Source organism: Panulirus ornatus, chromosome 14 (assembly GCF_036320965.1).
Source record: "Panulirus ornatus isolate Po-2019 chromosome 14, ASM3632096v1, whole genome shotgun sequence".
In the NCBI taxonomy this organism is placed as follows: domain Eukaryota; kingdom Metazoa; phylum Arthropoda; class Malacostraca; order Decapoda; family Palinuridae; genus Panulirus; species Panulirus ornatus.
In genome coordinates, this window is record NC_092237.1 from 1,964,750 (window position 1) to 1,986,192 (window position 21,443).

Below are 21,443 nucleotides of genomic sequence, written 5' to 3' on the forward strand. Positions count from 1 at the left end.
GGAGGGTGCGTGCGCGCACGCCCTCTCTGGCTTGGTACAGGTCGTCAGGGATTACTTCGTTTTGGCACCTTGTGAAGAGGGATTAATCCCTCCCCCCGTGACGGGGCTCAGGTGTTACATGGTTACGTCACACCGTCACAGGACGTGACCGGTTGTCACGTGGAGCTGTCCATCCAGCAGGAGATAACTTTAACTCAGAACTACATCTCCTCCAGTAGTTCCTCGGGATCCTGACCTGTTATGTATTGGTTTGATGTCGGAGATGAACCGGTTTGATGTCGGAGATGAACCGGTTTGATGTCGGAGATGAACCGGTTTGATGTCGGAGATGAACCGGTTTGAAGTGTATTAAGGAAGATCGGTTATGTGTTAACTGGTCAGGTTTACTGTTACCATTGTTGTATAGAATATCATCATCACCTTACCTTGCTGACAACATTTGTACTGAAGGATTTAACTTGATGATGATGACACTTACAAGTTCATGGTCCAGGGCCAGTCTGAGGTCCCTCCAGAGTGATCACGTCTCTCATGATCCTGTGTATAGGATATGAGGAATGTTTTCCATAGTCCTAGGATACTTTTCCTGGTCATAATATTTCCTTTATTTTGGGATTTTCATGAAATTGTAATGTTTAATGTAAGTTTACAGCAGCTGACCTGATGGTATGTGTGAGCTCTGACTCCGAAGTCCTCATCTCGGTCTGTCGAGACTTGTAAACAACAAACAAACAAATATAAAAAGCAATATAAAACATGCGTGTGTGATGCACAGACAGACGGACAGACGTGCGTATTATTTGGTTTGGCGATCATCTGCCACCGAGGTGTGAACGTATCCACGTATATTGGCACTCGTGTCTCTTCCCTGACAATCAGTCCAGCCTCTCTGGATCTCGTGATGATTCATTGTAAAGAAGCTGCATAAGAAGAGTTCATACTGGCCCTTCATGTTGCTGGTGAGTGTAGTGTAGGTCGGGCGGGTGACGTTATTAACTACGGTGGATACACAACCATGTAACACACACGTACACTGAGATCTGGGTTGGGGACGGGACACAAAATTGATAGCAGTATGACACATCAGAGGAGCAGTAAATGTTGGGCAGATACTGGCACTGTGAGTATACAGTTACAGAATCTAGTGGCACTGAGTAGGCTGTTAACATTCATAATAATACAAGGAGGGTGAAGGTACATTACACACTAGGCACTGTGGTTAAAGAACGTGCTTGAACTAGGCATCATTACACAGGTAGTTACATAGCTCAGGGCACAGCGAATGCGGTTTGGTCAGCACGGACTATGCCTTTGGTTAGCCCAAGTCTGGTGTAGGGGCCGGAGAGCAAACAGGCACGTTTAGCGAGGTCATCTTCATGGTCAGGACGCTTATGTCCGACATGTGAAGGTATCCATAAGAACTGGGTGCGTAGGCCACTGTCATCGGCTTCAATATGCAGAGAGTGAATGATGGATGGACCAGTTGCCCGCTGAGCTCTCCTCCCGGAGTGTTGCGAGAGCTGGATGTGGAGTCAGAGAGGCTTACAGTGTTCAGGTGTTGGTCATTGTGATAGTGATGTATTGATCGGTCGTGTTGAACTTGTGGCCTGTCTGGGGCCTGTTGATGGTGAGTGATGAGCAGTTGACCGGCCCTGCTGGTGGGGATTAGTGGTACAGACATGTGATATTGGTGGTGATGGTGGTGGAGGTGTTGGAGATGTTAATAGTGAGTATGGTGGGTGGAGACCCGGGACTCAGCAGGTAAGGTATATATAGTTCAAGAAGTAAATAATCGATTGATCACATTTGTGAATCAGAAGTTGATGATCACTTGGTACCTCAAAGTCTGGTCATGACTACACTCCTTACGAAAGGTTTAATCCCTGGAGCAGAGTGGTATGGTGTACTGGCCCCTGACCTGACCCTTAAGGGTTAGATGGAAAACCAAGCCATCATTCTCAGGGTCACACCGTCCTGCTCAAGGGTCACACCATCCTGCTCAAGGGTCATACCGTCCTGCTTAAGGGTCACACCGTCCTGCTCAAGGGTCACACCGTCCTGCTCAAGGTTAACGTTAAGCCACAGCGATGAGACGAGGCAAATGTCAGCAGGACTCAGGGAGATGAGTCAGGGACTGAGTCATGAATGACATACATAGGGTTATTCACCAGTGCTGGGTGTCCCAGTTCTTGATCACCCATCTCTTTATGCCCTGATCCCATGCAGACTCTGGCTGACCCATCCCAAGGTTCATCTTACACTCATTTCTTACATCCCAGACGACCGTACCTTCATTCATCAGGTATCTCCAAGGATCCTCGGTTCGACTCTGCTGTAGAATCGTGTGCCCACCACACATCTAGTTGTTATGGCTGCAGATAACCTCGTCATGCACCACATGTTCCTTGTTACCTGTATGTTCTCATGTACCTTCGTGCTCCACAATTCTGTTCCATCGCTGGTCCAGGTTGCGTCCATGAGTCATGCATGCCTCACCCTGCCCTTGGAACGCCATGCACACCTCACCTGACCCACGTCTCGCTCCACTTGCCCCCCTCCCCCACATGAATCATGCACCTAGCTACAAAAACTCCTCCCGCCCCGACCTGGCCCGGGCCAGGTTGCCGCCAGCGGTTGCATGCGGTCTGTGTGAGCGCCTTGCTAATTAGTTACGTCTTCTGCAGGTGCTGAGTGCTGCCCGGCCCGCGACACACCCTGGACGCCGCCAGCGACCTCGCCTTCTTCAGGTGCGTCTCCTGCTCTTGATTTTATAGTAGCCGAAATAATAAGGTTAGTAGGGTTGCATGTTGGTGCCCCAGCCGAGGTCATGTTGGTGCCCAGCCGAGGTTATGTCAGTTTTAGAGTGAGAATAATAATTTTATTGATAGAAAATAAAATATGAGATTGATTACTGATTAGTCTACTCTCTGGGGATGTCATCAGTGGTGTTTTGTCACAGTGGTAAACGTGGTAATCCAGTAGGCGTCTTTCTCAGGGGTAAATTTAGTAATCCAGTGGGTTTCGTTCCCAGTGGTAGGGTTCAGTGGGTGTTGCAATCTGAGGCAGAGTTACTTAATGTACTACATTCACCCAGACAGCAGCGAAGTGCTCTGAAGTACACATTTTAGTATCCGCTGTCGTAGATTAGAATAGTGTCGACGCGTTGGAGGGAGGGTGTCGTAACTCGGGGCTTGACGGTGTCGTAACTCACTTTTGATAATGTTGTGTCGTGATTTGTGAAGGCATCATACCTTTACTCAGCACAGTAATGCACTTGATGGATAACTTACTTTTTATATACGATCTTTATCCTGTGCCTGTGGTCAGGTCGGAGCTCTGAGCACTGTTTGTGTGGGAGGGAAGAGCTCCTGTGAGGGCGGGTGGACGTCGAGCAGTGTTGACTCCGGTGCTTGAGTGTTAGAGGTGTGGGCGTTGGTTACCCTGGGTTGTTGAGTGAATGGCCCAGTCTGGTGTAGCAGGGGGGACGGGAGGGGATCTTCTGTATCCTCTTGCTGGCCTTACTTCCTCAGGGGCGGGACTTCCGCCTAATAAACAGGATTATGCTTGAGAATTAGACGTATTTGGGGCTGGGAATGGTTTTATTTTGTCCATGATTTACTCAGGATATTTGATGTAACTTGTTCAGAAGATACCGAGAGTGTGAGTTGCGTCTCTTAGATGTACAGTGGATTATTCGTTATGTAACAGCCATAGTCGTACTTTCACTGTGAAGGTAATATTTACCGTAGAATATTGTGTTATGCTCTACTTCAATGCCGCACTGACTGACCCCTGCAAAAGGCTTGGATTTTTGATGATGTAATTGTTATAGTTGTTAGTTTGTATATGATTATGGCGTAATTTTAGTTGTTATGTTCTCGGTAATTCTAGTGGAATTATCAGAAGGCCAGAAGGAGGCGTGGCTGAGGCAGATGTGATGAGAGGCACAGGATAACTTTTGCCAGTAAAGATGTATACAAACGCCGCTCTCAGGTACACACATGTGCGTCTACAAACACTTTCCATACATATACAGCCACACACCAGTGCTCCTCTCTTATATATACGCACACACAGACACACACACTTCAAGCGTTCCATAGTGTGATGATCCTTGTGTCTGGGGTGAGATAGTCTTGCTGATGGATATTTGAGTTGTGCATCTATGTTGCTTGCTGTACCCCAGCCTCCCATGTTGTGGATGATTACTCCTGCCATCGTCAGGTGGGTGTTGCTCTGTCTCTATCCCTCCTCCTCCTACCTCCCTCCACCTTTTCTAAACCAAAAGTCCAGCGCTGTTTGTAGACACTGGAGGCGCTACGACCCGGCTGTGGTAGACTCTGTGTGCGCTACGACCCGGCAGTTGTAGACTCTATTTGCACTACGACTCTGCTGTGGTAGACTTTGTGTGCACAATGACCCGGCTATGGCTGACATTGAGGCGCTATGACCTGGCTCTGGCATGAGGGAGAGTTCAGGAGCCACTTTATCACGACAGGTGTAGAGCATGACTGCTACTGCGTCTTTTGTCATGATGCTGCACACCTCCCACCTTGCCCTACCCTACTTTACCACCCTATACCTCCCTTGCCCCTCCTTACCCAGCCTTACCTCTCCTTGTCCTCCATACAACCTTAGCGTTGCCTATCCTATCCTATCTGAGCACCCCTTTCTATCCTACCCAGCCTTCTTAAGCCCTAACTTATAGGCCTGTTGTCACCCCAAGCCTCAATATACCCCCTAGTCCTTTCCTCAGTAGTGGAGATGGACAACATACCACCATCTCGCAGGAGCGTGGCAGAGGGCCTGGTGTGGTCTAGAGGCTGGTCTGGTCTGGCAGGGTCGTGGTCCTAGGCAGCCTGGTAGGGTAAACCCACTTGAGGAAGCCGTAAACAAAATATACTCACTGTAAGTGCTCTGGAGTAGCCTAGATTTAGTCCAGTATTTTTTTTTTTCGTTTATTATTAGAAGGATTCAAGAGAACTTCTAAAATAATTTCTTTACACTTATATAATCCTTTGAAGTTTTAGTATATTTAGGACAATTATGAATGGAATATTTGTATTCATTTAGCTGTACTTTTAATTCACGTTTTTGGTGCTCTTATCTGTATTAGATCACGAAGCTGTGGTAGATCACGAAGCTGTGGTAGATCACGAAGCTGTAGTAGATCACGAAGCTGTGGTAGATCACGAAGCTGTGGTAGATCACGAAGCTGTGGTAGATCACGAAGCTGTGGTAGATCACGAAGCTGTGGTAGATCATGCCTATGAATGGAAACCTTTGGTCGTTGTGTAAGGGCGAAGTAAACATCAGGTGCCACACGAGGACTAGCAACAGGTGTGTGTGTGTGTGTGTGTGTGTGTGTGTGTATACACCTGACGCCTTTAATCAAGGGTTTTGTGTAGAGGGGATGCCGTGCACGTGCTGTATCTCCCTCATCGTTCTACCCCTTCTGAGTTATACATGTTCTTCATGTTCACGCCTCAGCCTCAAACGTCATTCTGGGTAAATGTTTTATCCCATTTTCTGCAAAGCATCACACTCCATTATCGTCCGTTTTCTGTGAACCATCGTTCTTTATTATCTGTGGAGAAAAGTTATTTATATTTCCGTTAAATTATCGTTTTTTATTTGAACTAAAGATTCCTCGCCCACTTTCTCTTAACTTGCACCCCATTTCGTCTAGAGTACCGCATCCAATTTTCTGTCACCTTACATTTAACGAACTATCGTGTCCGAATTTCACCCAACATCTTGTGTTCTACGACCTCTGTGGACCTGTCCTGACTCTGTAGCACAATGCAGTGCTGTGTGCTCGACGCCTCTCACTCAACTTTTACTCCGTTTTCATCCTGACTCTCTCATTATGCTCTCACCCGCCTCGCACACTCCCTGTCATCTCTCACCCGTACACACGCCACCATCATCTCCCCCTCACCCCAGTCTCGCTTGCTTCGCCACTGAGACTTGCCTCTATCCCTTCACCTGCTGTCTCCCTCATCCCCAGAGGTCCTCCCATCTCGTCCACCTCCTCACCCCGCCCTTCTATCCCCCCCTAACCCCCCTTCTCTCCCCACGCCTCTCTTCATCACCCCACTGTGCAGCTGGCGGGTTTATGCCCCAGTAAAGCACCAGTCATCGGTGCAGTACAGTGTCTTTTTCACGCCTCAGGTGTACATGCTGCCAGCAGTCCCAGTCTATGTCACAGCTCTTCTCTGTCACCATCCGCGTCTGTCACATTCCCAGTCTGTGCCACACTCCCCGTTTGTGTCATATTCCCCGTCTGTATCACACTCCCTGTCTGTGTCACATTCCCTGTCTTTGTCACATTCCCCGTCTGTGTCACATTCCCCGTCTGTGTCACATTCCCTGTCTGTGTCACATTCCCTGTCTGTGTCACATTCCCCGTCCGTGTCACATTCCCCGTCTGTGTCACATTCCCCGTCTGTGTCACATTCCCCGTCTGTGTCACATTCCCTGTCTGTGTCACATTCCCTGTCTGTGTCACATTCCCTGTCTGTGTCACATTCAAGAACTAATAAGAGAAAGTGTGAGATATCGACACAAGCAGGACGGGAGGATGGGCTCCGTGCTTGAGTGGTCTCATGGTCTCAGACCATACCAGGACCTGAGTGGTCTCCCCAGACCACAGCTGGTCAGGTAAGACCACCCTGGCTAGGGCTTGAGTGGCAGACCCCCCTCCCCCCATGTACCTTCGGTTGTTCCACTCGAGTGTGCGTCAGGTACCTGGAGGTGCTCCTCGAGGGCTGCCACTCGACCAGGGACCCACATGGTGCTTGGATGTGGTGTGGTGAGGTGGCCAGGCCACCACTGGCCACGCTTGGTGCTAGGTGGTCCTGATGTGGCCTGCTACAGTGAATCACCTCGCTGGCCACACGTAATCATCCAAGGTTAAAAGAACGAATCATGGAATTCGCGATAACATGCTGAACTTTGAGGGTTGAAGTTGAAAGATTCATCTCTGGGGTCATATGAGTAGGTTGAGTAACATCTTCAGTTGTTGGGATAGAGGGATTCTGGTGTAAGAAAGTTGTTCTCAAACCCAGAACCAGGAGTAGTCTGAACCTGTTAATTTGAATCAAAGAACCCGAGAGCAAGGGTTCGAATTAAAGGTTCGATTCACGTGCTCAAAAGGGCCTGCTGAATTGCTTCTCTGGCTCCGTGATGTTTGTCGAGCACTGCCGGACCACTGTGCCCTCCTCACGGCCCTGAGGGCGCCCCGTCGGATCCCTGGCGCCCCTTATGGCATGAAGGACGTCAGTCAGGAGAGGTTGAAGGGCCGAACATGTCTTGTCTCGTGGCCACTGGCGCCTCCGCAAGGCATCTAACCAACCGCTCCTTGTAATTGTCAACACCTCCGGAAGACTGGCTGATTATGCATGTTTTCTCTTGGATGGAACTCATGGGTTATGTGTTCCCTGTATTTACTTCTTTCTTGTAAAGGTTTTAAAACGTCCGAAGCAAATGACTGTCGCATACGATACTGAAGCTGCGCGTCTCCGTGTATCGAAGCCTCATGTAAGTAATTTGAGACCTTAGTGATAGCTGTATAGTGGCATGTGGTTGAGGGCATGTCTCGTCTGATGAGGTCATGAGGATATGACTGAGGCTCAGCTGGACATTCAGCCGGTGGACTGGACGTGTGGTTTGTGATCCTGTTCTCACAGGTTCAGGTAATATGCTGGAAGCTTCCCCCGCCACGTCCAGCTGTGCTCTCGTACGGTGGCAGTCTTGGCCTTATTGCACTCACGCCGCGAGGCAAATGAGGGATGGTTCCTGATGTGTTCTTCGGCCAAGTTTCTGGAAAAGATCACTCGCACCTCTCACACATACTATCACTCGCACCTCTCACACATACTGTCACTCGCACCTCTCACACATACTATCACTCGCACCTCTCACACATACTATCACTCGCACCTCTCACACATACTATCACTCGCACCTCTCACACATACTATCACTCGCACCTCTCACACATACTATCACTCGCACCTCTCACACATACTATCACTCGCACCTCTCACACATACTATCACTCGCACCTCTCACACATACTATCACTCGCACCTCTCACACATACTATCACTCGCACCTCTCACACATACTATCACTCGCACCTCTCACACATACTATCACTCGCACCTCTCACACATACTATCACTCGCACCTCTCACACATACTATCACTCGCACCTCTCACACATACTATCACTCGCACCTCTCACACATACTATCACTCGCACCTCTCACACATACTATCACTCGCACCTCTCACACATACTATCACTCGCACCTCTCACACATACTATCACTCGCACCTCTCACACATACTATCACTCGCACCTCTCACACATACTATCACTCGCACCTCTCACACATACTATCACTCGCACCTCTCACACATACTATCACTCGCACCTCTCACACATACTATCACTCGCACCTCTCACACATACTATCACTCGCACCTCTCACACATACTATCACTCGCACCTCTCACACATACTATCACTCGCACCTCTCACACATACTATCACTCGCACCTCTCACACATACTATCACTCGCACCTCTCACACATACTATCACTCGCACCTCTCACACATACTATCACTCGCACCTCTCACACATACTATCACTCGCACCTCTCACACATACTATCACTCGCACCTCTCACACATACTATCACTCGCACCTCTCACACATACTATCACTCGCACCTCTCACACATACTATCACTCGCACCTCTCACACATACTATCACTCGCACCTCTCACACATACTATCACTCGCACCTCTCACACATACTATCACTCGCACCTCTCACACATACTATCACTCGCACCTCTCACACATACTATCACTCGCACCTCTCACACATACTATCACTCGCACCTCTCACACATACTATCACTCGCACCTCTCACACATACTATCACTCGCACCTCTCACACATACTATCACTCGCACCTCTCACACATACTATCACTCGCACCTCTCACACATACTATCACTCGCACCTCTCACACATACTATCACTCGCACCTCTCACACATACTATCACTCGCACCTCTCACACATACTATCACTCGCACCTCTCACACATACTATCACTCGCACCTCTCACACATACTATCACTCGCACCTCTCACACATACTATCACTCGCACCTCTCACACATACTATCACTCGCACCTCTCACACATACTATCACTCGCACCTCTCACACATACTATCACTCGCACCTCTCACACATACTATCACTCGCACCTCTCACACATACTATCACTCGCACCTCTCACACATACTATCACTCGCACCTCTCACACATACTATCACTCGCACCTCTCACACATACTATCACTCGCACCTCTCACACATACTATCACTCGCACCTCTCACACATACTATCACTCGCACCTCTCACACATACTATCACTCGCACCTCTCACACATACTATCACTCGCACCTCTCACACATACTATCACTCGCACCTCTCACACATACTATCACTCGCACCTCTCACACATACTATCACTCGCACCTCTCACACATACTATCACTCGCACCTCTCACACATACTATCACTCGCACCTCTCACACATACTATCACTCGCACCTCTCACACATACTATCACTCGCACCTCTCACACATACTATCACTCGCACCTCTCACACATACTATCACTCGCACCTCTCACACATACTATCACTCGCACCTCTCACACATACTATCACTCGCACCTCTCACACATACTATCACTCGCACCTCTCACACATACTATCACTCGCACCTCTCACACATACTATCACTCGCACCTCTCACACATACTATCACTCGCACCTCTCACACATACTATCACTCGCACCTCTCACACATACTATCACTCGCACCTCTCACACATACTATCACTCGCACCTCTCACACATACTATCACTCGCACCTCTCACACATACTATCACTCGCACCTCTCACACATACTATCACTCGCACCTCTCACACATACTATCACTCGCACCTCTCACACATACTATCACTCGCACCTCTCACACATACTATCACTCGCACCTCTCACACATACTATCACTCGCACCTCTCACACATACTATCACTCGCACCTCTCACACATACTATCACTCGCACCTCTCACACATACTATCACTCGCACCTCTCACACATACTATCACTCGCACCTCTCACACATACTATCACTCGCACCTCTCACACATACTATCACTCGCACCTCTCACACATACTATCACTCGCACCTCTCACACATACTATCACTCGCACCTCTCACACATACTATCACTCGCACCTCTCACACATACTATCACTCGCACCTCTCACACATACTATCACTCGCACCTCTCACACATACTATCACTCGCACCTCTCACACATACTATCACTCGCACCTCTCACACATACTATCACTCGCACCTCTCACACATACTATCACTCGCACCTCTCACACATACTATCACTCGCACCTCTCACACATACTATCACTCGCACCTCTCACACATACTATCACTCGCACCTCTCACACATACTATCACTCGCACCTCTCACACATACTATCACTCGCACCTCTCACACATACTATCACTCGCACCTCTCACACATACTATCACTCGCACCTCTCACACATACTATCACTCGCACCTCTCACACATACTATCACTCGCACCTCTCACACATACTATCACTCGCACCTCTCACACATACTATCACTCGCACCTCTCACACATACTATCACTCGCACCTCTCACACATACTATCACTCGCACCTCTCACACATACTATCACTCGCACCTCTCACACATACTATCACTCGCACCTCTCACACATACTATCACTCGCACCTCTCACACATACTATCACTCGCACCTCTCACACATACTATCACTCGCACCTCTCACACATACTATCACTCGCACCTCTCACACATACTATCACTCGCACCTCTCACACATACTATCACTCGCACCTCTCACACATACTATCACTCGCACCTCTCACACATACTATCACTCGCACCTCTCACACATACTATCACTCGCACCTCTCACACATACTATCACTCGCACCTCTCACACATACTATCACTCGCACCTCTCACACATACTATCACTCGCACCTCTCACACATACTATCACTCGCACCTCTCACACATACTATCACTCGCACCTCTCACACATACTATCACTCGCACCTCTCACACATACTATCACTCGCACCTCTCACACATACTATCACTCGCACCTCTCACACATACTATCACTCGCACCTCTCACACATACTATCACTCGCACCTCTCACACATACTATCACTCGCACCTCTCACACATACTATCACTCGCACCTCTCACACATACTATCACTCGCACCTCTCACACATACTATCACTCGCACCTCTCACACATACTATCACTCGCACCTCTCACACATACTATCACTCGCACCTCTCACACATACTATCACTCGCACCTCTCACACATACTATCACTCGCACCTCTCACACATACTATCACTCGCACCTCTCACACATACTATCACTCGCACCTCTCACACATACTATCACTCGCACCTCTCACACATACTATCACTCGCACCTCTCACACATACTATCACTCGCACCTCTCACACATACTATCACTCGCACCTCTCACACATACTATCACTCGCACCTCTCACACATACTATCACTCGCACCTCTCACACATACTATCACTCGCACCTCTCACACATACTATCACTCGCACCTCTCACACATACTATCACTCGCACCTCTCACACATACTATCACTCGCACCTCTCACACATACTATCACTCGCACCTCTCACACATACTATCACTCGCACCTCTCACACATACTATCACTCGCACCTCTCACACATACTATCACTCGCACCTCTCACACATACTATCACTCGCACCTCTCACACATACTATCACTCGCACCTCTCACACATACTATCACTCGCACCTCTCACACATACTATCACTCGCACCTCTCACACATACTATCACTCGCACCTCTCACACATACTATCACTCGCACCTCTCACACATACTATCACTCGCACCTCTCACACATACTATCACTCGCACCTCTCACACATACTATCACTCGCACCTCTCACACATACTATCACTCGCACCTCTCACACATACTATCACTCGCACCTCTCACACATACTATCACTCGCACCTCTCACACATACTATCACTCGCACCTCTCACACATACTATCACTCGCACCTCTCACACATACTATCACTCGCACCTTCCTGGCAGAACAGGAGGGTTATATATAGCGGCCCTTCATCAGAACAAACACCCCTAATAATACTTTTCCCAAATCGGAAGGAGGCCGGACAGGTCTTGGAGGGGCTCCTTCGCTGGTCACGTCTAGGGAGGGTCCCCTGATATGGTCAGGTCTGATGAGGGCCCCCTGTGCTGGTCAGGTCTGGGGAGGGTCCTCTACGCTGGTCAGGTACGGGGGGGGGGGGGGGGGCAGATATGGCCAGGTCTGGTGGGGGCCTCCTGTGCTGGTCAGATCTACGGAGGGCCCCCTACGCTGGCCAGGTATGAGAAGGGACCCCTAAGATGGCCAGGTCTGGTGAGGGCACCTTGCAATGACCTGGTCTGGTTGGTACCCCTGTGCTGGCCAGGCCCTAATGTGATCCCGGCAGGAGGTCAGGTAAAGGCCACCGAAGGTAGAGGGAGTCACCACAGCCCATGGGTTGCCTCCGGCAGAGTGAACATGGTGGGTAGTGAGGAAGGCGCTGCAGGACCCATGTGCCACCCGCTCGCGTAGCATGTAGTAACCCATTGAGCACGACGATACGGCCGTTGAGCAAGACGGTATAGCCCTTGAGCACGACGGTGCAATTCGTGAGCACTTTTTGTACGACTCTTGAGCACTAGGGCACGACCACTGGGTGTGATAGACTGGTCTTTCACCTGACTCCTGAGGGGTAAGGTCAAAGGCCAGGTCACTATACTCAGCGGTCGTAGTACCGTCGTGCTCAGTGTGGCGGGCGGTGGGTCCGACTCCCGCACCATCTGGTGAACACCACACAAGTTAGTGTGTATAGCGAAGGTGAAGCGCTTCCTTCTGATTTCGTCGTGATCTTCAGATCGGTTTTTGCTCTTAGAACGGCACAAGGATCGTTGTAGTATATGACGTGCCTATCTTTACGTTACTGTTTTATATTGTCATTTTTATATTCAGCCAAGAATATGGCCCTTTAAACGTCTAATTCCATCAAGGTTGTGGGCCAAGGTTTACAGTAGATTATCAAGGAACGTGATCTCGTTTGACCTTCACTTTTTATTGGTTTATTTTCTCTCAGATTTATTGATGTGACAACATTTGTCAGATGTGAAAATAGTTTATTCGGGAATATTGTAGAGATGATTGGTGGAGAGGAGTACGTTAGGTGATGTTCCCCTTCACCCAACCTTGTGCCACCAACGCTGGGCAGATACTTTGATTCACGATTATAATTTTTGCAAGAAACACATGTCATATGTCTTTCTTATAAACATAGTTATTGTAGAAGTGTTATAGCAGCTTGTTAAAGATAGAAAAGACCAAGTTTGCTGGCTTGCTATTATTGATATACTAGTATAGTACTCAGAAAACATAAACACATAAATTATAATGAAGGCGAATCCTTCATTGTTTTAATACTTGATAATGACTCTTATTTCTTCCGGGATGTGAGGTACGGCTGTATCATGCCCCGTACATCCCTGGGAGAGGTCAGTTATTATCAGCCAAGGTGACTTGTCTACACAGCAAGACATCTTCCAGCCAGGAATGTGTGAGGATAGTAGTGATGTCAGATGACTCAGAGCTCAGTATCCTGGCCGATGGAACCCCTGAGTCACAGTAATACATAACTTGAATGATAGCCATGGCCACACTTGACGATACAAGATACATGTAGGTAACTGTATCTCTGAATACATTCCCTGGATCCGGATGTGTCTCATGACCACCCTTGATTAGATGTCAGCCATTGTAAAGAACAGAATTGCTGGGGAGGAGGATCCCAGCCTTGACCAACGCCACCACACACCCTCCACCAGATGCTGAACAAACCTTAGATAATAACTTGTTTTAAAGATGAAATAATGAGGCTTTTGTCACACTAAGGATATACGTGTGTTTTAATGGATTTCTTGTTTTCCTTCTACTTTGTTTACACTATGGTAAACATTAATAATTTTAAGTCAGGTGGCAGAGGGCATTAATTCAGTCGTTCAGTCGTTCGAGAGAAAAAAATTGAGTTGAAAACAGGTTTAGAGTTTCTTGGAGGTGGGTAAGGGTGGGAGTGGCGATCCATGTCTGCTCCCAAGGTGATGACGTGTTCAAATAAACATCGGGATTACGGGCGAGACGAGGCCGAGTTGAGACTGGTCCGGCCGACGGTGTGTTGACGTTGCGTCGCGTGGGGTGAAACCCTCACACGGCGGGAGGTTGTCTAGCAACACGCCCCTCCTCACAGCCCTCCGGCCGGAGGGAAGTGTGTGTTATTATAGATTTGTGAGGTGTTGAGCAGGAGGGGAGGATGAGGCAGCGGGTGATGACGGGACGTTCAATCTGTGGCTGCCACAAGAAGCTGTGAGGGAAACGGGGCCTTACTTAGGCTTCCATGGTGAGGAGGGAGTGTGTGCTGGACACAGTGATGGTGCGGACACAGATGGACGCGTCCAGAGAGGGACTCAGATAGACGGTGAATGAAGGGGACAGAGACGAGGGAGTGGCGGGGACGTGTGAACCTGGAGGCGATGATATGCACCGTGGGGAACAGCAGACAGTAAGGATCAGACAGGTTTACCAAGAGGAAAGTTGTCCTCCGAGCAGCGGCGGTGTGAAAGACTGACCAGTACATGTGACACATGGCACAGGGGAAGTAGACTGGATGACAGGATCCTTCATACGAAGTTTGATGAATCTTTTTTCTGACGTTGACGAAGGCTGACCCTCCACGCTTGCCTCACCTCAAGACGAAGGTCAGGTACACCTTGTCCGTCCAGACCCAGAGGCAGCAACCTGTTCCCGTGGATCAGGACAGGGGAGCCACGAGCCACAGACAAGTCTTTTTTATATATTTTTCTGTGTGACAAACTGAGGATGGTGAAGCTTATGACAAGCTGGGGATGGTGAAGCTTATGACAAGCTGGGGATGGTGAAGCTTATGACAAGCTGGGGATGGTGAAGCTTATGACAAGCTGGGGATGGTGAAGCTTATGACAAGCTGGGGATGGTGAAGCTTATGACAAGCTGGGGATGGTGAAGCTTATGACAAGCTGGGGATGGTGAAGCTTATGACAAACTGGGGATGGTGAAGCTTATGACAAGCTGGGAAGGTGAAGGTTATGACAAGCTGGGGATGGTGAAGGTTATGACAAGCTGGGGATGGTGAAGCTTATGACAAGCTGGGGATGGTGAAGGTTATGACAAGCTGGGGATGGTGAAGGTTATGACAAGCTGAGGAAGGTGAAGATCCATGAATAGCAGGTGAGTTGCTAGAGGTTGTGATGCAGGTGGTTGTGATGTTGTAGTGGTCGTGCCGGCCGTTGTTCGAGATCGTGGCTCACAACCATGCGGAGGTAACGCTACACACACACACACACACACACACACACACACACACACACACACACACACACACACTACAAGTTCGACATAACACAAGAGTAACACATTTATCGTTCGTTTGCAGAGGCACTTGTCCCAGATCTGGACCAAGTTGAACCACCAGACACACACGTCTCCAGGAGCAGGACCTGGTTCACCTACCACACACACACACACACACACACACACACACACACACACACACGTCTTACAGTTTGTGTGTCTTGGTAGACGGAATCACCAGCACCGACAGACTTACAACAAAACGTTCATTATGCTCACGTCCACTGGGCTAAGTTGACTTTTTTTTCATAGGATGAGTAATTGTGAGTTGCAATCGGCTGGTTGGTTCTGGAGTGTAGCCAAAAGTAGGCAGCGTCCAGGTACCAATTATTATTGCGGGTCCTGTTTATGAGCGGAGCTTGGTGAGTCCAGCAGGTGCACCAGTCCCAGACTTGCTACAGAAAGACAGTGGGTAGTGATCCATCTTGTGTAGCGGCTGCAGCAGGCGCCTCCTGCCCCAGATGGTCTGCCTGGACCCAGTCCACCCAGATAGTATCGGGGTTCCTAAGGTCATGTTCGTTCCTCCTCCACTTTTCCAGATTCTTTCGAGGGCTGCAGGGCTTTCACGTCCCTCGCGTGGGTTCAGGGCTTCACAGAAATGTTTAGGGCCGCTGGTTGGTCTCCAGAGATTCTGTCTGACCTGAGGGTTCTTCAGGATGGTCTGAGGGGCTCTGGCTACACTGAGGGGCCCCCAGACTGGTTCCAGGGGCCCTGCTGGCTGGTTACCCTGTAGCAGCATACCAGACAGTTTCCTGAAACACCAGACACACATGGACCAGGCACATAGGGTCGGTGAGAATAATGTTGCTTACTCCTTTGTGTACTGTTCACAGAAGAGTATCACACACACACACACACACACACACACACACACACACACACACACACACACACACACACACACACACACACACACACATTATAGTAATAGAATGATAACCATTCGTCTTACTGGAAGTTATAGTTATATTTCCAGTTACTACAATATTGGGAGCATTGCAGGACTGTAGTAAGGTAGATGTGTCGCCTCTTGGGACAGCGTGTGTGTATTGCCTGCTCTAAGGTAAGATCACTGACTCTAGTGAAGTCAACCTGTGAGCACGACACATTGGTAAGATGGCCTCGTCTTTGATCTGACCTTTAAGGGTCAGGTCAAAGACCAGGACATCATGCTCAAAGGTCATGAAGGATCGTAACGCCAGTGTCAGGTCTCCCCTCCCCCCCAACCTGTGGTGTCAAGTCCATTCTCATCTTCTGAGGTCACGCAGGACTTGATCTGATGGAATCACTTGGAAAGCCTTGATCATGAATTCCTCAGTGAAAATATATTATTCATTTTTAACCTCCTGATAAGTGATAGCTATGATGGAATATTCAGTTTTTATCGTGTTAAAAGTGTTAGATTTGATGGTAGGTAAATTCTCGTATGGTGGAGGGTAGAGAAGACGTGAGTGGTGATGTCTCTTGGGTGAATTAATTATACCTTTGGCAAGATTGTGTACAGTGATGGTGACGGAGCTGGCCAGGTGGTTGGTGGTGCTCCACCTGAGCCAAGTGGAGGCTGAGGTCGCCTAACACCCCAAGGTGTGTCCACTGGTGAGGGAGGCGGAGAGGCCAGGTAGGATACCAAGGAGAGTGTGGCGAGGGAGTAGGGGAGGTGCATGGGGTGGGGAGGGTAGTGGTGGGTGTTGGGGTGGGTTGGGGGAGAGGGATGGGGGCAGGTGAGAATGACCTGTTGATCGTGCAGGAATGTTGCAGATGTTATCTGTGTGACGCTGGACGCCTCCAACGGGACCACACTCTCCCACCTGCTGCCGCTGCTTTACGGGCTCGGGTCGTTACTGGCCATCACTGTGTCTCCTCCCCTGGGAAGGTTGTACACACACACACACACACACACACACACACACACACACACACACACACACACACACACCTGACACTCAGATAAGTTATCATAACTGTGAGGTTGCAAATACAAAACTTGTCAACCAGTTTCACAACAGGTGTAGTCCTGGGGTTACGGTACCGAGTTACAGCAACTGTATGTATTTACCTCATCCAGAGACCTGGGGTTCCATACACCTGTAACACCGAGATACAGTAGATGTGGTTAACCCAGCCATAGTCGCTGGGTTGACCACAACTTACAGCAAGACCCCAGCTAGAGTCCTGAGGTGCAGACAGCTGGTCATACTGGTCAAGGTTCAGACAGCTGGTCATACCGGTCAAGGTTCAGACAGCTAGTCATTGTAGCCAAGGCCTATGATTCTCACATCTTAACATCAGCCACAATAAAGTGCATCACTGTAGCGCCTCAACTTCTTATTGTCTTCAGTCAACCTTACTGAACACGTACATACGTAGTCCACCAGTACAGATGGTATATTAAGTGAACGCATGTCCCCGAGAATATCCATGGCACATCTGCTTGCCTGTCAGACACCTGTAACTTGTCCCCGAGGTGGTAGTCAGCTGTCGTACATCTGCAGCATTTCCCCATAGTGGTGTCAGCCATGGTGGTCATGATGTGGTGTCATGATAGCCAAAGAAATGTGAACACTTCCTAAGAGGCTGTGTGAACGTGTGTGTGTGTGTCAGCTGTATGGAGACGCATGTGTGTCGGGGCTGGCGGGGCGTGGAAGGGGCGGGTCGGATTGGGGAATATCGGTGGGGATGGGGTGGGGCGGGGCGGGGCAGGAGACGCACACCCCTCCTTCAGCGCCCCACCTCTATACCTCTGTTTCCCCCCTGCCGTGGCAGAGGCCAGCAAGAGGCTGACCTGGAGCTCTGGTCTGCCGCAAGGGGCCCCGCCCCACTCATGTGACGACCATACCTGTCCTGACCTTGCTATCCTGAGCTGGTCGTTCTGACCTTGCTATCCTGGGCTGGTTATCCTGACCTTTCTGTCCTAAGATGGTAATCTTGACCCAGGGCTGCCCCTCTATGACGATAGGTTAGACTGGTTATCTGCAGACTATCTGAGCCTGGTTATCGTGAGAGGATATCTTTGCCTCGATACCTTGAGTGTGTTATCTTGCCCCGCTGTGTTAGGTTAAGTTATCATGCGTGTGTGTGTGTGTAGTCATCTTGCTTGTTCACCAGCTGGGTTACAGTGATTTTGAAATGATTTATTTGTTATATTGCATTAGATTTTTTGTCCTCATTTCTTTCTTTGCGTTTGTTTGCTTAGTATGCCCGTTACATCACGCCACAAAGTTACATAGCTACGATGTGTCGTCACACCATAACGTCTTCCTGCGTTACTAAGTGGCATCAAACCCTAACGTAACATTTCTGCAGTGTCATCAGAACATAACGTCATTGTCACGGTGTATCTTTACGCCTTAACACCACATTATGTTACGGTGTGTCGTCACGGCAGAGGGTCGTGACGGAATGTACGAGTGCGTGACTGCCAGCGTCACAGACCTGTTGTTGACAGATGTCATCAGCCGGTGTGGCCTTGTGGCTGGCTACCTGGGATCACACCTGCGTCCCCCTCCCTCACTCTCTACCTCGGGCATCTGCATTTATTGGGGCGGCGAACAACTGTCATATTGAGAGAGAGAGAGAGAGAGAGAGAGAGAGAGAGAGAGAGAGAGAGAGAGAGAGAGAGAGAGAGAGAGAGAGAGAGAGAGAGAGAGAGAGGACGGCTGCCGGGGCAAGGAGGGACACGGGGTGAAGGTATGTCTGACGCAGCAGTTTTCTCTGCCGGAGGCGTGGGATGAGAGCCTGGCTCGGATGGTGGTCCTCACAACGCACTCCCTCACACACTCACCCGGCTGACTTGACCTCACAACGTACTCCCTCACACACTCACCCGGCTGACTTGACCTCACAGCGACCTCACGTGGACTGTCGGTCACGTGCCGTCTGTCAGAGGACTCTATGTTCTTTAAACAGGAGCGTGGACTGGGGCTCTGGTGCTCTATGGTTAGAGGAGGTAGAGCTTGATCAGAGCTTGTGTCGTTCAACTGCTCAAGGTGTAGTGTACATGGATATCAGTTCCTCAGTATTTAGAGTCTACTCTGTAGAGTTCAGATATGCCACTAAGTGCGTCAGTAAAGATAGTCCATAGGACGTGTCCTAGCAGGTGGGATAGATGTAGATAAGTTGTAGAAGTGTTGACAATGACTAGCTGGACGCACGTGGATAGACAAGGTTGTGATTAAACCTGTTTATCCTCCAGCTGAGAAAGTTTAATGGCCAATGTTAGTACTGTTTCATGACTTCGTGTAAGGGGATTTAGCTGCCATTTTAGGATGATGAAGCTTTGCTGTTATTGTGTAGTTTGATTATCGGTTCTGGAAGAAACTTGACGCTCAGCTTTATGGGTAGGTCTTCTTAGAGAGAGAGAGAGAGAGAGAGAGAGAGAGAGAGAGGTGACTTAAACCTCAGTAACCCTTAAGAAGCTCATTAAAGTGATCACTTCACAAAAAATTAACAACTCAGGCTGTTGGAAAATCAAAATAAATGTTTAGGAGAGAGAAACCCCTCCTAGAGGAACCCCTCCTAGAGGAACCCCTCCTAGAGGAACCCCTCCTAGAGGAACCCCTCTTAGAGGAACCCCTCCTAGAGGAACCCCTCCTAGAGGAACCCCTCTTAGAGGAACCCCTCCTAGAGGAACCCCTCTTAGAGGAACCCCCATCATATGGACGGGAGCACCAGCTTCCTGCAGATAGACGTGGTTAGGTGTGGTGTCCGAGGTGGCTCAGACGTGGGGGGTGACAGGGTGACAGGGTGACATTAGGGACTTGTAGATCAGACCGGTGCTACAGGGCGACGCTACCTCTCCCAGACGTCCTTACCCGTGGTCTGGAGATCCTGGTAGGAGGCCCAAGGAACGGTCTCCTACCCATCCAGTCACAGAAGAGCCTGGTGGAGTAAGAATCAGGGATGATGACCAACCCACGCTCCTCCTCAGGTCTGGAGGTTCTCTTGCCTTCTCAGACCGAATTTGGAGACCAAGATAAAGTCTTCCTCCTAGTACACCCAGGGTCATGGCAACAGTAGTTTGCACGTTGTACAAGTTTACCAGTCACCGTCGTTGGGATCTGCCACTTGAAGTCACTCATTTAAAAGAACAAAACCGATGATATAGACAGTTCGAACGACGAGTAACAGACGTCAGTCATAGTTCACCAGAGGTAATGGATGGTAAGGGGTCATGATGTGTTGGTTTGCCTTCGTCTTAATCTAACTTCATTTCGATTAAAGTCTTTGTAAATATCGAGTGTGTTAAGAAGTAATGCATAGATAATTATTTTGATTATATTTTATTATTTCATGATAAAATGATTTGATCTTTGATGGGGAGAACGTTAGAGGTCACAGCTCTTATGGACCCGGTGCACCGGAGGTCAGAGCAGGTCAACACTATCGTCTGCGTCAACCATGGGAGGGGAGGAAGTATGTCGTTGGCGTGGTCTGGTGAAGCCGCCAGTGTCATCACCAGTTGCCACACTCTTGTGAGACCATTAAAGTCATTGGCCTTATGACCTCTGAACCCTGGTGACCTCTAAACCCTGGTGACCTCTGAACCCTGGTGACCTCTGAACCCTGGTGACCTCTGAAACCAAGTGACTGACCTTTGAGCGTGGGTCGTGGACTGGAAAGTCACGAGGAATGTTACATCAGACACGAGGACGGATGATCGATGTTTCTGTTCGGAAAAATGGCATACAGATGT

General features: G+C 49.1%; 1 protein-coding gene across 11 annotated transcripts in view; it reads left to right on the top strand.

The window, feature by feature from the left end:
* Window positions 1–21,443, top strand: part of LOC139753145 (glutathione S-transferase 1-1-like) — a 200,915-nt gene that overhangs the window by 91,006 nt on the left and 88,466 nt on the right. For 9 of the 11 annotated variants that reach the window (XM_071669303.1, XM_071669307.1, XM_071669304.1 and 6 more), the window contains one exon: window positions 2,685–2,747. The exons of the other annotated variants lie outside the window; for them this stretch is intronic. The gene's annotated coding sequence lies outside the window, so the exon portion shown is untranslated. The remainder of the gene's footprint in view (window positions 1–2,684; window positions 2,748–21,443) is intronic. 11 annotated transcript variants of the gene reach the window in all.